Here is a 16,866-nt window from a genome sequence, read left to right on the forward strand (position 1 = left end):
AAACTCTACCCTGGGCTCAGCATGCAGGAAGGCCAAGAGAGGTTTTTGGAGTCCCAACAAGTGACCCCGGGGCAATGGACACAGGGAATCACAAAGAGGCCTCAGCCGCACAACAAAACAGAGGTCCCAGGTGTTGCAGAGCAGGAGCTGACCTTCAGATTGCAGAGTGCTGGAGGCTGGGGCTTCTCAGTGCTTGAGGATCTCTTCGAGGAACAGCCAACAAGCCTTGGCAAGAGCAACAGTCACGGTACACAGGGGTACTGTTCCAGTGGCTGCAGCAGAGGCCCACAGTCTCTCCAAGTGGATCAATAGACAGGAAGGACCCGAAGAAGACCACAGTATCACCACCTGCGAGCAGAGTTCACACTGTCTGTAGGATAGCAGGATCCACCAGTTGGTCGTAGTAGTCTTGAGGTGCCTGCAGATGCAGGGGGTGAATCCTTCACTCCAAGAGAGATTCCTAGTGCTTCCAGGTGCAAACAGAATCTTTGAGACCCTGGAGGATGCACAGCCTTGGATGTTGCAGAATTCTTGCAGGATCCAAAAAAACAATGTTGCAATGGGAGCCTTCCCATCAGAAGCAGACTTGTTTGGGTTCCAAAGAAGACCAGTAGTGGTTCCAGAGGCTAGGAGCAGATGATGTCTTGCGAAGAGTTTCTTGTAGAGTCTTGCTCGATGAATCTATGGGCCAAACCCCAGAGGAGCCCTTAATCGCCCTAAAAGGGGTTTGGTCACTCTCTGAATTGACCCATCTATCAGAGGGGGTCAGGGACATAATCTACCTGGCCTAACCAGTCAGATGCTCCCCATGGGCCTCTGCCTACCTTGTTTCCAAGATGGCATAATCACAACCAGCCACCTGGCAGAGTTCTGTTCACCTCCCTAAGGGAGGAGCTGGACAGGGGTGTTGTCACTCCCCTGTCCTTTGTGTAGTTTCACGCCAGAGGGGGAAGAAGGAAAATGTCACTTACCCAGTGTACATCTGTTCGTGGCATCAGTCGCTGAAGATTCACATGTTGTGCATAGCCCGCCATCTGGTGTTGGGTCGGAGTGTTACAAGTTGTTTTTCTTCGAAGAAGTCTTTCGAGTCACGGGACCGAGGGACTCCTCCTTTTTGTCTCCATTGCGCATGGGCGTCGACTCCATCTTCGATTGTTTTCCCCGCAGAGGGTGAGGTAGGAGTTGTGTTGTAGTAATAGTGCCCATGCAATGGAGTGAATAAGTGTGTACCTATTTAAGGTTTAAATAATATATTTACAAATGTACAAAGTTGAAGCTAACTTCCGAACGGCTACAGGCTCCCGGGGAGGTGGGTGGGCACATGTGAATCTTCAGCGACTGATGCCACGAACAGATGTACACTGGGTAAGTGACATTTTCCGTTCGATGGCATCTGTCGCTGTAGATACACATGTTGTGCATAGACTAGTAAGCAGTTATCTCCCCAAAAGCGGTGGCTCAGCCTGTAGGAGTGGAAGTAGTTTGAAATAAGGTTCTTAGCACGGCTTGACCTACTGTGGCTTGTTGTGCGGATAGCACGTCTACACAGTAGTGCTTGGTAAACGTGTGAGGCGTAGACCATGTGGCTGCCTTACATATTTCGTGCATTGGAATATTTCCTAGGAAGGCCATGGTAGCGCCTTTCTTTCTGGTTGAGTGTGCCCTTGGTGTAATGGGCAGCTGTCTTTTTGCTTTAAGGTAGCAGATTTGGATGCACTTAACTATCCATCTGGCTATACCTTGTTTTGATATTGGGTTTCCTGCATGAGGTTTTTGGAATGCAATAAACAGTTGTTTAGTCTTTCTGATGTTTTTTGTTCTGTCAATGTAGTACATTAGTGCTCTTTTGACATCTAATGTATGTAGTGCCCTCTCAGCTACGGAATCTGGCTGTGGGAAGAACACTGGTAGTTCTACAGTTTGATTTAGGTGGAACGGTGACCTTTGGTAAAAATTTAGGATTGGTCCTTAGGACTACCTTATTTTTGTGTAGTTGGATAAAAGGTTCTTGTATTGTAAACGCTTGAATTTCGCTTACTCTTCGTAGAGATGTGATGGCGATGAGAAATGCAACTTTCCAGGTTAGGAATTGTATTTCGCAAGAGTGCATGGGTTCAAAAGGTGGACCCATGAGTCTTGTTAAGACAACGTTGAGGTTCCATGAAGGAACGGGTGGTGTCCTTGGTGGTATAATTCTTTTAAGGCCTTCTATAAATGCTTTAATGACAGGTATCCTAAATAGTGAAGTTGAATAGGTAATCTGCAGGTATGCAGATATTGCTGCAAGGTGTATTTTAATGGAAGAGAAAGCCAGGTTTGTTTTTTGTAAGTGTAGTAAGTAACCCACTACATCCTTTGGAGATGCGTGTAACGGTTGGATTTGATTATGATGGCAGTAGCAAACAAACCTTTTCCATTTGCTTGCATAGCAGTGCCTAGTGGATGGTCTTCTAGCTTGCTTTATGACTTCCATACATTCTTGGGTAAGGTTTAAGTGTCCGAATTCTAGGATTTCAGGAGCCAGATTGCTAGATTCAGCGATGCTGGATCTGGATGCCTGATCTGTTGTTTGTGTTGTGTTAACAGATCTGGCCTGTTGGGCAATTTGATGTGGGGTACTACTGATAGGTCTAGCAGTGTTGTGTACCAGGGTTGCCTTGCCCATGTTGGTGCTATCAGTATGAGTTTGAGTTTGTTTTGACTCAATTTGTTTACTAGATATGGAAGGAGAGGGAGAGGGGGGAAAGCGTATGCAAATATCCCTGACCAGTTCATCCATAGGGCATTGCCTTGGGACTGCCTGTGTGGGTATCTGGATGCGAAGTTTTGGCATTTTGCATTCTCTTTTGTTGCAAATAAGTCTATTTGAGGTGTTCCCCAGAGTTTGAAGTAAGTGTGCAGAATTTGGGGGTGAATTTCCCATTCGTGGACCTGTTGGTGATCTCGAGAGAGATTGTCTGCAAGTTGATTCTGGATCCCTGGAATAAACTGTGCTATTAGGCGAATGTGGTTGTGAATTGCCCATTGCCATATCTTTTGTGCTAGAAGGCACAGCTGCGTTGAGTGTTTCCCCCCCTGTTTGTTTAGATAATACATTGTTGTCATGTTGTCTGTTTTGACAAGAATGTATTTGTGAGTTATGATTGGTTGGAATACTTTTAGTGCTTGAAAAACTGCTAGCAGTTCTAGGTGATTTATATGCAGTTTTGTTTGATGTACGTCCCATTGTCCTTGTATGCTGTGTTGATCGAGGTGTGCTCCCCACCCTGTCATGGAAGCATCTGTTGTTATTACGTATTGTGGCACTGGGTCTTGGAAAGGCCGCCCTTTGTTTAAATTTATACTGTTCCACCATAGAAGCGAGAGGTATGTTTGGCGGTCTATCAACACCAGATCTAGAAGGTGACCCTGTGCTTGTGACCATTGTGATGCTAGGCACTGTTGTAAGGGCCTCATGTGCAGTCTTGCGTTCGGGACAATGGCTATGCATGAGGACATCATGCCTAGGAGTTGTAATATCATTTTTGCCTGTATTCTTTGTGTTGGATACATGCATTGTATGATTTTGTGGAAATTTTTAATTCTTTGTGGACTTGGAGTCGCTAATCCTTTTGTTGTGTCTATTGTGGCTCCTAGGTATTGTTGTAGTTTGCACGGCAGAATGTGTGATTTTGCATAGTTGATGCTGAAACCGAGTTTGTAGAGGTTTTGTATGACCTGATTTGTGACGTGTGAGCACCTTGTCAGTGAGTTGGTCTTGATTAGCCAGTCGTCTAGATACGGGAATATGTGTATTTGCTGCCTTCTGATGTGTGCAGCCACTACTGCTAGACATTTTGTAAAGACTCTTGGTGCGGTTGTTAAACCAAACGGCAATACTTTGAATTGGTAATGTATTCCTTTGAATACAAACCTTAGGTATTTCCTGTGTGACGGATGTATTGGTATGTGGAAATACGCGTCTTTGAGATCTAAGGTTGTCATGTAGTCCTGTTGCTTTAGCAATGGTAACACCTCTTGTAGCATGACCATGTGAAAGTGTTCTGATTTGATGTAGGTGTTTAGGGTTCTGAGGTCTAGGATTGGTCTCAGTGTCTTGTCCTTTTTTGGTATGAGAAAGTACAGTGAGTAAACTCCTGTATTCTTTTGTGTTTTTGGTACCAGTTCTATTGCGTTCTTCTGCAGTAATGCTTGGACTTCTATTTCTAGGAGGTCTGAATGTTGTTTTGATATATTCTGTGGTTTTGGTGGTGTGTTTGGAGGGATTTGTAGAAATTCTATGCAATAACCATGTCGGACAATTGCTAAGACCCAAGTGTCTGTTGTTATTTCCTCCCACGCTTGGTAATACTGACTTATTCTTCCCCCCACTGGTGTTGTGTGGAGGGGATGAGTGACGTGTGAGTCACTGTTTGGTTGTAGGTGTTTTGGGGCTTTGAAATTTTCCCCTGTTTCTAGGGAAGTGTCCTCCTCTGTATTGGCCCCGAAAGCCTCCCCTTTGGTACTGTCCCTGGTAGGTGGACGGTGTTGAATGTGAGGTACTGGCCTGTGTGCCCTGACCCCGAAACCCCCCTCTAAAGGGTGTTTTGCGGAAGGTGCTGAAAGTGCCTCTGCTCTGAGGGGAGTAGAGTGCGCCCATGGCTTTTGCAGTGTCCGTGTCCTTTTTCAGCTTCTCAATTGCCGTGTCCACTTCAGGTCCGAACAATTGTTTCTCATTGAATGGCATATTGAGCACTGCCTGCTGTATTTCTGGTTTAAAACCAGATGTTCGTAGCCACGCGTGCCTTCTTATAGTTACTGCTGTGTTAATTGTTCTTGCAGCTGTGTCCGCTGCATCCATAGAGGAGCGTATCTGGTTATTAGAGATGTTTTGCCCCTCCTCAACCACCTGTTTCGCCCTCTTTTGTAGATCCTTGGGTAGATGCTCAATGAGGTGTTGCATCTCGTCCCAGTGGGCTCTGTCATAGCGCGCTAGGAGCGCCTGAGAGTTAGCGATGCGCCACTGCTTTGCAGCTTGTACTGCGACCCTCTTCCCGGCTGCATTGAACTTGCGGCTCTCTTTATCTGGAGGTGGTACATCGCCTGATGTGTGAGAATTAGCTCTCTTGCGAGCTGCTCCTACTACGACCGAATCTGGTGGCAGTTGTGAGGTGATGAAAGCAGGATCTGTTGGAGGTGCTTTATGTTTCTTTTCCACCCTTGGTGTTATTGCTCTACTCTTGACCGGCTCTTTGAAGATTTCCTTTGCGTGCCTAAGCATTCCTGGGAGCATAGGCAGGCTTTGGTAGGAGCTATGGGTGGAGGAGAGGGTGTTGAACAGTAAGTCATCCTCGACAGGTTCCGAGTGCAGGGACACGTTGTGGAACTCTGCTGCCCTAGCCACCACTTGTGAATATGCTGTGCTGTCCTCTGGTGGTGAGGGCTTTGTAGGATACGCCTCTGGACTGTTGTCTGACACTGGTGCGTCGTATAAGTCCCAAGCGTCCTGGTCCTGGTCATCTTGGCTCATGGTGGTGTGAGCCGGGGAATGTGACGGAGTCTGTGCCGGTGAAATGTGTGGTACAGGTGGAGGAGAGGGTGGCGGAGTTACCTTTTTCACCTGTTTTGTTTGTGGTGCTTGTTCTTGTTGGAACTCAAGTCTCCTTTTTCTCCTAATAGGGGGAAGGGTGCTTATTTTCTCTGTTCCACTCTGTATAAAAATCCGTCTTTGAGTGTGGTCCACCTCGGTGGATTGTAACTCTTCCTCGAATGTATGCTTTCTCATTTGAGAGGACAGTGATTGCTCCTCTGAATAGGAACCGGTAGTTGTCTCGGTTGCGGGTCGTTTTGGCACCGAAACTATGTCCACGCTCTTTTTCAGCTCCGAGGCCACTTTCCTCTTTTACGGAGTCGAACCCTCTCGGCGTCGATCCTCCTCGGTGCCACTGTCTCTGCGTCGAGCAGCTTCGGCTCCGCTATCTCGGCGTCGATCTTTGTCGGCAGCACTATCTCAGTCCCGAGATGGCTGGGTGCCTGTGTCTCGACCCGAGTCGGACGATCTCGGCACTATTTCGGCCTTTTTCGGTGCCGATGGTCGGTCACCGACTTTATGGGTTGAGCCATGGCCTGATGGCAGTGGCGTCCCCTGGGCCTTGTCAGCTTTCTTGTGTGCTATCTTCGACGTCTTACTCACTGTTTGATGGTCGTCGAATTCGTCCGAGTCCGATTCATGGATCGAGAAGGTTTCTTCTTGTTCCTCGAACTCTCGGTGTCCTGTCGGCGTGGACGCCATCTGCAGTCTTCTGGCTCGCCGGTCACGGAGCGTTTTTCGGGACCGGAACGCACGACAGGCCTCACATGTTTCTTCCCTGTGCTCGGGCGACACGCACAGGTTACAGACCGAATGTTGGTCTGTATATGGGTATTTGTTGTGGCATTTAGGACAGAATCGGAACGGGGTCCGTTCCATCGGCGTCGATGTCACACGCGGTCGGGCCGACCAGGCCCCGACGGATCGAAAATGACCCCGAAGGGCAACGGCGATCTTAACGATTCGATTCGGTGTCGATTCTATCTAACCCGATCCCGAACGCAACAATACCGACGTAATTTTCCGTTTTTTGAGCTAACTTTCCGTTCCGAAACTCGGAGCGAAAGGAACACGTCCGAACCAGATGGCGGAAAGAAAACAATCGAAGATGGAGTCGACGCCCATGCGCAATGGAGACAAAAAGGAGGAGTCCCTCGGTCCCGTGACTCGAAAGACTTCTTCGAAGAAAAACAACTTGTAACACTCCGACCCAACACCAGATGGCGGGCTATGCACAACATGTGTATCTACAGCGACAGATGCCATCGAACAATAAGTTACTTACCTGTAACTGTAGTTCTCCAGTATTGGAATCTTTCATAGATTCACATGCTTGAATCATTCCCCGTCGTCGAGATGGGAGTCCCGGTATAAATTTTCATAAGTAATGTTAAAACATATTGAAGAGAAAAAGGCCCTAGGCCTCTTCAATTTGATAGTCTATCAGAGTCATTTTGTGAAAAGGACCAAACTTGATCCTCCACCAATCAGGCGACAGCACCCTTCAGAACCTCCTGAGAGAAGCTCTAGCACCTCAGATTTTCCACGCACAAGTGCGTATATTACAATAAGTATATGTACTACTAGAAAGAAAGAGGTGAAGTGAGCTTCTCCGGGGAGGTGGGTGGGTCGCATGTGAATCTATGAAAGATTCCAATACTGGAGAACTACAGTTACAGGTAAGTAACTTATTTTCTTACTCCAGTATTGGAACTTTCATAGATTCACATGCTTGAATCAGAGTAGAAAGCAATAAGTATGCACATTGTAAAATGACAACCCTTTTAATAAACAGGTTATCTTAGACCACAAAACCTTATCATCATCATGTATAAAGTGATGAAGTATATGAGTGTACTGACATATGTCCCTACATATATATGTATATATAGATATACATATATACACATCTATTTATACACACGTATATATACATAAATAACAGTATGTTTTAATCTCTAATATAAATAGGGATATTCCTGTGAAGATACATGCTGAAATTTAAATAACAAACCAGTATTAAAACATAAGACAGTAATGTAAGCTGAGCAATATCTGATAGCCCGCTTACTATGGAATTATGATAGTGTTCTATTATCTTTGGATACATTTCTTTTTTTTCTTTTTTTTTTCTGATGTGCATACCGTTTCTAGGATGGAGGGATGTAGGAGAAATGGCTCACCTTCACCTGAAGAGATTCCTGAGAACCGCTTGGCCCACTGCTACCTCTCCGTGCGAGAGGGACTCCAAGCAATAGTGCTTAGTAAAGGTATGACAGCTCTTCCATGTGGCACGCCGGCAAACAGTGCCGCTGACGATGAGACTTTTCTCGTCGAGTGAGCATGCACAGATGACTGCAAAGGTTTGCCCGCTGCCTGATGGCAGAAGCGAATAGCAGAGGCGATCCATCTTGAAATACTCTGCTTGGACAGCGGGTACCCCTTCCTAGGGGCACTGTACGCCACAAATAGCTGATTAGAGCGTCGAAAAGCTTTTGTCCTGTCCAAATAAAATTGAACGCATCTTTTCACGTCTAGAGAGTGTAATGCCCTCTCTGCTGGAGTAGATGGATGAGGGAAAAAAGACTTGAAGACCAAAGGTTCGTTAATGTGAAAGTCTGACGGAACCTTTGGAATAAAATGCGGGTTAGTGCGCATTAGTAGTCTATCTTGTTTAAACTGTAGGAATGGCTCTTGGATGGAGAGCGCTTGTACCTCACTGACCCGCCTAGCTGATGTAAGAGCTATCAATAAGGCAACCTTCCACGATAAATGTTTGAGGGAAGCACGGTGGACCGGTTCAAAAGGATGCTTCATCAGTTGTGCCAAAACAATGTTCAGGTTCCACGAAGGAGGTGGAGGTCTGAAAGGAGGGTAAACCCTGAACAGCCCCTTTAGAAATCTCTTAATCAGCCGAGAAGAGAAGAGCGAGGGTGTGTCCTCTGAACGTCTGTATGCAGCCATGGCTGCTACATGAACTTAAATGGACGAGTGTGCTAGGCCAGATCGAGCTAACTCTAAGAGATACGGCAAAATCTCTTCTGGTAGTGAAAGAAAAGGGTCAATTTGACGTTGATGACACCAGGCACAGAATCTCTTCCATTTACACTGATACGCCTTGTTAGTGCTATCCGCTCTGGCCTGTGACAAAATATCTCTGCAGTCCTGCGGGATATTTAAATGCGCAAATTCTCTGTGGTGAGGAGCCATGCCGCTAACCGCATTGAGTGTGGATCGGGGTGCCGAACTTGGCCGTTGTTCATTGTTAGTAAATGAGGTAACGCCTCCAGCGGAATATGAGGTTTGACTGAGAGAATGAGGAGCTCTGTGAACCAATGTTGGTGCGGCCAATACGGGGCTATCAGTATGAGAGTGCACGGTTCTGTTTTCATCTTCGTGAGGACCCTTGGGATCAACGGAATGGGAGGAAAGGCGTAAGCAAAGATGTCTGACCAGACTATCGAAAACGCATTCCCCCAAGATCCCTTTTGGTGATGCCAACTTGCGAAGAACTGGCATTTGGCATTGTCCTTCTTCGCAAACAGATCCACTGTTGGTGTTCCCCACTGGGAAACAATCTGGGTGAGTACCGACTGGTCTAATTCCCACTCGTGGCATTCTGATTTCTGTCTGCTGAGTGCATCTGCTGCTTTGTTGTTTATTCCCGGCAAGTGCACCGCCGACAGTGTGACGCCTTGCTGCGAGGCCCAGTTCCAGACCGCTTGGGCTTCCCTGGAGAGGGTGAGAGATCTTGTACCTCCTTGTTTGTTGAGATAGTGCATCGTAGTGGTGTTGTCTGTTCTTATCACCACTCGCGATCCATGGATTCTTGGGAGAAACGCTTGTAAAGCAAGGTGCACTGCCCTGAGTTCTAGCCAATTGATATGCCTTGATGCCAGATGAGTTGACCATCTGCCACTTATTTTCAGCTCCTGTAATACTGCGCCCCAGCCTTTCAGTGAGGCATCTGTTGTTATGGTCCACGGGGCTGGCTGTTGAAGAAACGAGAGACCGATTGAGAGATGATGCTTTTGAGACCACCACTTGAGAGTTTTGATCATTATCGGAGTAATTTGTATCTGGTCTTCGAAAGTTCCTGATACTTGAAGCCATTGACAGTTTAGCTGCTCCTGCAAGGGGCGCATCTTTAGCCGACACAGAGGGATCAGAGGTATGCATGAAGACATCATGCCCAATAGTGATTTGAAGAGACGGACTGTAACCTTTCGTCTTCTTTGTATGAAACTCCCTAGGGTTAGTAACCTTTGTCGTCTCTCTAACGTGGGACATGCGATGCCGGATTCCGTGTTCAGTTTTGCTCCCAGAAAAGTAATACTGCGGCCTGGTAGAGGGTTGGACTTCTCACAGTTGATCGTGAATCCGAGATTGGTCAGCAAGGAAACGCACTTTCTTGTTGACTTGTGTGCTCCTGTGTAAGTCTTTGCCTTTATTAACCAGTCATCTAAGTATGGAAAGACCTGGTGCTTTCTTCTCCTGAGAAAGGCTGCCACTGGTGCTAGGCATTTGGTAAATATTCTTGGGGCTGATTTGAACCCGAAGGGAAGGACGTGATATTGATAATGGCTCCCGGCTACGGTAAATCTCAGATACTTTCTGTGGGCAGGGTGGATTGGTATGTGGAAGTATACGTCCTTGAGGTCTAGCGATGACATAAAATCTCTTTGATTGAGACGCAGAAGGACGTCTTGCAGGCTGATCATTCGAAACGATTGCTTCTTTAGGTATACATTTAGTTGCCTTAAATCGAGGATCGGTCTCCAATCCTTCCACTTTTTTCGAATTATGAAGAACCTGGAATAAAATCCTGTTCCTCTTTGAACCCGCGGCACCTTCTCTATAGCTCCCTTGAGAAGGAGCTTGTCGACCTCTTCTTTGAGTTGTTGAGGGTATCTTGAAGGAGTCCTGTGGGGAGGGTTGGGGGGAGGTTTCTGGACAAATTCTAAAGTATGGCCCCGTTCCACTAATTGTAGGACCCACTTGTCTGACGTAATGGTTTGCCATTGACTGAGATATAAGGAAATTCTTCCGCCCAGGGTGACAGGAGGAAGACTGGGCGTAGCCGGCGCCTCGAAGACATCAGGTTCTACGAGCTGCATCCTTAGCAGGGCGGGTTGAGCGTCCACGGCCTGCCGGTCTATTATAGGCTGGTTGAGTCTGTTGTCTTTGGGAATAGTATGGCCGAAACTGTTGTGAAGATGACGGATAGGAAGAGTATCTCTGTTGTTGATACGCTCCTCTGTAAGAGGGCTGGCCGCGCCCCCTAGGGCGAAAGGACGATTTCCGATATTGCAGGGTCCCTAGTGACCTTGCAGTGTCCGTGTCCGTTTGAATTGACTGTAGGGCTTCGTCCACATGTGTAAGGAAATGCCTCCTTGGCATGGTTGTCCCCTGACTTTTTGCCTTGGCTGATGCTATGTTTACAATTGAAAGTGTGCTGAGGCCTGCTAACCAGGCCCCAGCACCAGTGTTCTTTCCCTAACCTGTACTTTTGTATCCACAATTGGCAGACCCTGGCATCCAGATAAGTCCCTTGTAACTGGTGCTTCTAGTACCAAGGGCCCTGATGCCAAGGAAGGTCTCTAAGGGCTGCAGCATGTCTTATGCCACCCTGGAGACCTCTCACTCAGCACAGACACACTGCTTGCCAGCTTGTGTGTGCTAGTGAGGACAAAACGAGTAAGTCGACATGGCACTCCCCTCAGGGTGCCATGCCAGCCTCTCACTGCCTATGCAGTATAGGTAAGACACCCCTCTAGCAGGCCTTACAGCCCTAAGGCAGGGTGCACTATACCATAGGTGAGGGTACCAGTGCATGAGCATGGTACCCCTACAGTGTCTAAACAAAACCTTAGACATTGTAAGTGCAGGGTAGCCATTAGAGTATATGGTCTGGGAGTTTGTCAAACACGAACTCCACAGCACCATAATGGCTACACTGAAAACTGGGAAGTTTGGTATCAAACTTCTCAGCACAATAAATGCACACTGATGCCAGTGTACATTTTATTGTAAAATACACCACAGAGGGCACCTTAGAGGTGCCCCCTGAAACTTAACCGACTATCTGTGTAGGCTGACTAGTTTTAGCAGCCTGCCACAAACCGAGACATGTTGCTGGCCCCATGGGGAGAGTGCCTTTGTCACTCTGAGGCCAGTAACAAAGCCTGCACTGGGTGGAGATGCTAACACCTCCCCCAGGCAGGAATTGTCACACCTGGCGGTGAGCCTCAAAGGCTCACCTCCTTTGTGCCAACCCAGCAGGACACTCCAGCTAGTGGAGTTGCCCGCCCCCTCCGGCCAGGCCCCACTTTTGGCGGCAAGGCCGGAGAAAATAATGAGAAAAACAAGGAGGAGTCACTGGCCAGTCAGGACAGCCCCTAAGGTGTCCTGAGCTGAAGTGACTCTAACTTTTAGAAATCCTCCATCTTGCAGATGGAGGATTCCCCCAATAGGGTTAGGATTGTGACCCCCTCCCCTTGGGAGGAGGCACAAAGAGGGTGTACCCACCCTCAGGGCTAGTAGCCATTGGCTACTAACCCCCCAGACCTAAACACGCCCTTAAATTTAGTATTTAAGGGCTACCCTGAACCCTAGAAAATTAGATTCCTGCAACTACAAGAAGAAGGACTGCCTAGCTGAAAACCCCTGCAGAGGAAGACCAGAAGACGACAACTGCCTTGGCTCCAGAAACTCACCGGCCTGTCTCCTGCCTTCCAAAGATCCTGCTCCAGCGACGCCTTCCAAAGGGACCAGCGACCTCGACATCCTCTGAGGACTGCCCCTGCTTCGAAAAGACAAGAAACTCCCGAGGACAGCGGACCTGCTCCAAGAAAGGCTGCAACTTTGTTTCCAGCAGCTTTAAAGAACCCTGCAAGCTCCCCGCAAGAAGCGTGAGACTTGCAACACTGCACCCGGCGACCCCGACTCGGCTGGTGGCGATCCAACACCTCAGGAGGGACCCCAGGACTACTCTAAGACTGTGAGTACAAAAACCTGTCCCCCCTGAGCCCCCACAGCGCCGCCTGCAGAGGGAATCCCGAGGCTTCCCCTGACCGCGACTCTTTGAATCCTAAGTCCCGACACCTGGGAGAGACCCTGCACCCGCAGCCCCCAGGACCTGAAGGACCAGACTTTCACTGGAGGAGTGACCCCCAGGAGTCCCTCTCCCTTGACCAAGTGGAGGTTTCCCCGAGGAACCCCCCCCTTGCCTGCCTGCAGCGCTGAAGAGATCCCTAGATCTCCCATTGACTTCCATTATAAACCCGACGCTTGTTTCTACACTGCACCCGGCCGCCCCCGCGCTGCTGAGGGTGAAATTTCTGTGTGGGCTGGTGTCCCCCCCGGTGCCCTACAAAACACCCCTGGTCTGCCCTCCGAAGACGCGGGTACTTACCTGCAAGCAGACCGGAACCGGGGCACCCCCTTCTCTCCATTCTAGCCTATGTGTTTTGGGCACCACTTTGAACTCTGCACCTGACCGGCCCTGAGCTACTGGTGTGGTGACTTTGGGGTTGCTCTGAACCCCCAACGGTGGGCTACCTTGGACCAAGAACTAAGCCCTGTAAGTGTCTTACTTACCTGGTTAACCTAACAAATACTTACCTCCCCTAGGAACTGTGAAAATTGCACTAAGTGTCCACTTTTAAAACAGCTATTTGTGAATAACTTGAAAAGTATACATGCAATTTTGATGATTTGAAGTTCCTAAAGTACTTACCTGCAATACCTTTCGAATGAGATATTACATGTAGAATTTGAACCTGTGGTTCTTAAAATAAACTAAGAAAAGATATTTTTCTATATAAAAACCTATTGGCTGGATTTGTCTCTGAGTGTGTGTACCTCATTTATTGTCTATGTGTATGTACAACAAATGCTTAACACTACTCCTTGGATAAGCCTACTGCTCGACCACACTACCACAAAATAGAGCATTAGTATTATCTATTTTTACCACTATTTTACCTCTAAGGGGAACCCTTGGACTCTGTGCATGCTATTCCTTACTTTGAAATAGCACATACAGAGCCAACCTCCTACATTGGTGGATCAGCGGTGGGGTACAAGACTTTGCATTTGCTGGACTACTCAGCCAATACCTGATCACACGACAAATTCCAAAATTGTCATTAGAAATTCATTTTTGCAATTTGAAATTTTTCTAAATTCTTAAAAGTCCTGCTAGGGCCTTGTGTGTTAAGTCCCTGTTTAGCATTGTCTTTTAGAGTTTAAAAGTTTGTTAAAAGTTTGAAATTAGATTCTAGAAACAGTTTTAGATTCTTTAAAAAGTATTCCAACTCTTAGCAGAATAATGTCTGATACAGAGATGCAGGTGGTGGAACTCGACACCACCCCTTACCTCCATCTTAAGATGAGGGAGCTAAGGTCTCTCTGTAATATCAAAAAAATAACCATTGGCTCCAGACCTACCAAAATTCAGCTCCAGGAGCTGTTGGCAGAGTTTGAAAAAGCCAACCCCTCTGATGATGACATCACAGAGGAAGAAATTAGTGACTTGGAGGCCAATGTCCCTCCTCCAGTCCTAAATAGGGAGAACAGGACCCCTCAAGTCCTGTCTCCAACTGTGTTAGTCAGAAATAGTGAGTCCCTCACAGGAGGGTCCCACATTTCTGAAATCACTGAGGATGCTCTCAGTGAAGATGACCTCCTGTTAGCCAGGATGGCCAAAAGATTGGCTTTAGAGAGACAGCTCCTAGCCATAGAAAGGGAAAGACAAGAGATGGGCCTAGGACCCATCAATGGTGGCAGCAATATAAATAGGGTCAGAGATTCTCCTGACATGTTAAAAATCCCCAAAGGGATTGTGACAAAATTTGAAGATGGTGATGACATCACCAAGTGGTTCACAGCTTTTGAGAGGGCTTGTGTAACCAGAAAAGTGAACAGATCTCACTGGGGTGCTCTCCTTTGGGAAATGTTCACTGGAAAGTGTAGGGATAGACTCCTCACACTCTCTGGAAAAGATGCAGAATCTTATGACCTCATGAAGGGTACCCTGATTGAGGGCTTTGGATTCTCCACTGAGGAGTACAGGATTAGGTTCAGGGGGGCTCAAAAATCCTCGAGCCAGACCTGGGTTGACTTTGTTGACTACTCAGTGAAAACACTAGATGGTTGGATTCAAGGCAGTGGTGTAAGTAATTATGATGGGCTGTACAATTTATTTGTGAAAGAACACCTGTTAAGTAATTGTTTCAATGATAAACTGCATCAGCATCTGGTAGACCTAGGACCAATTTCTCCCCAAGAATTGGGAAAGAAGGCGGACCATTGGGTCAAGACAAGGGTGTCCAAGACTTCAACAGGGGGTGACCAAAAGAAAGGGGTCACAAAGACTCCCCAGGGGAAGGGTGATGAGACAACCAAAACTAAAAATAGTAAAGAGTCTTCTACAGGCCCCCAAAAACCTGCACAGGAGGGTGGGCCCAGAGCCTCTTCACAAAACAATGGGTACAAGGGTAAAAACTTTGATCCCAAAAAGGCCTGGTGTCATAGCTGTAAACAGCATGGACACCAAACTGGAGACAAGGCCTGTCCCAAGAAAGGTTCCACTCCAAACTCCCATCCAGGTAACACTGGTATGGCTAGTCTCCAAGTGGGATCAACAGTGTGCCCAGAGCAAATCAGGGTCCACACTGAAGCTACTCTAGTTTCTGAGGGTGGGGTGGATTTAGCCACACTAGCTGTCTGGCCGCCTAACATGCAAAAATACAGACAGCAACTCTTAATTAATGGGACTAGAATAGAGGGCCTGAGGGATACAGGTGCCAGTGTCACCATGGTGACAGAGAAACTGGTTTCCCCTGGCCAATACCTGACTGGAAAAACTTACACAGTCACCAACGCTGACAATCAGAGAAAAGTACATCCCATGGCAATGGTTACTTTAGAATGGGGAGGGGTCAATGGCCTGAAACAGGTGGTGGTCTCCTCAAATATCCCAGTGGACTGTCTGCTTGGAAATGACCTGGAGTCCTCAGCATGGGCTGAGGTAGAACTAAAAACCCATGCAGCAATGCTGGGTATCCCTGAACTGGTGTGTGTGAAAACAAGAGCACAGTGCAAGGCACAGGGTGAACAAGTAGAGCTGGAGTCTGGAAGAATGGCCCAGCCTACCAAGAGGAAAGGAAAGTCAGTTGGGAAACCAACTGCAACACAGCAGAAGAAAGGGAACCTCTCTTCTCAGGAAGAAGTTCTGCCCTCTGAGGGAACTGAGCCTTTGGAGCTTGAACCTTATCAGGTTGAGCTCTTAGGCCCAGGGGGACCCTCAAGGGAAGAGCTGTGTAAGGGACAAGAAACCTGTCCCTCTCTTGAAGGCCTTAGGCAGCAAGCTGCTGAAGAGTCCAAAGGCAAGAAAACTGGAACGCATAGGGTCTATTGGGAAGATGGACTCCTGTACACTGAGGCCAGAGACCCCAAACCTGGTGCCACTAGGAGAGTGGTAGTGCCTCAGCTGTTCAGGAAGTTCATCCTAACATTGGCCCATGACATTCCCCTTGCTGGACATTTGGGACAAACCAAGACGTGGGAGAGGTTAGTCAACCACTTCTACTGGCCCAATATGTCCAACATGGTTAAGGAGTTTTGCCTCTCCTGCCCCACCTGTCAAGCCAGTGGTAAGACAGGTGGGCATCCAAAGGCCCCCCTCATTCCACTTCCCGTGGTGGGGGTTCCCTTTGAAAGAGTGGGTGTGGACATAGTTGGTCCACTAGAACCTCCCACAGCCTCAGGAAATATGTATATCCTGGTAGTAGTGGATCATGCTACCAGGTATCCTGAAGCTATTCCCCTTAGGTCGACTACTGCCCCTGCAGTAGCCAAGGCCCTCATTGGTATCTTTACCAGAGTGGGTTTCCCTAAGGAGGTGGTGTCTGACAGAGGTACCAACTTCATGTCAGCATACCTAAAGCACATGTGGAATGAGTGTGGAGTGACTTATAAATTCACTACACCATACCATCCCCAAACTAATGGCTTGGTTGAGAGATTCAACAAGACATTAAAAGGCATGATCATGGGGCTCCCAGAAAAACTCAAAAGGAGATGGGATGTCCTCTTGCCATGTCTGCTTTTCGCTTACAGAGAGGTGCCACAGAAGGGAGTAGGATTCTCACCCTTTGAACTTCTGTTTGGTCATCCTGTAAGGGGACCACTTGCCCTTGTTAAAGAAGGCTGGGAGAGACCTCTCCATGAGCCTAAACAGGACATAGTGGACTATGTACTTGGCCTTCGCTCTAGAATGGCAGAGTACATGG

At 47.7% G+C, this 16,866-nt stretch overlaps 1 protein-coding gene across 1 annotated transcript in view; it reads right to left on the bottom strand.

Annotated features, from left to right (window-relative positions):
- Window positions 1-16,866, bottom strand: part of ATRX (ATRX chromatin remodeler) — a 1,138,900-nt gene that overhangs the window by 393,578 nt on the left and 728,456 nt on the right. The window lies entirely within an intron of this gene.

This window comes from Pleurodeles waltl, chromosome 2_1 (genome assembly GCF_031143425.1).
Source record: "Pleurodeles waltl isolate 20211129_DDA chromosome 2_1, aPleWal1.hap1.20221129, whole genome shotgun sequence".
Taxonomy (NCBI): Eukaryota; Metazoa; Chordata; class Amphibia; order Caudata; family Salamandridae; genus Pleurodeles; species Pleurodeles waltl.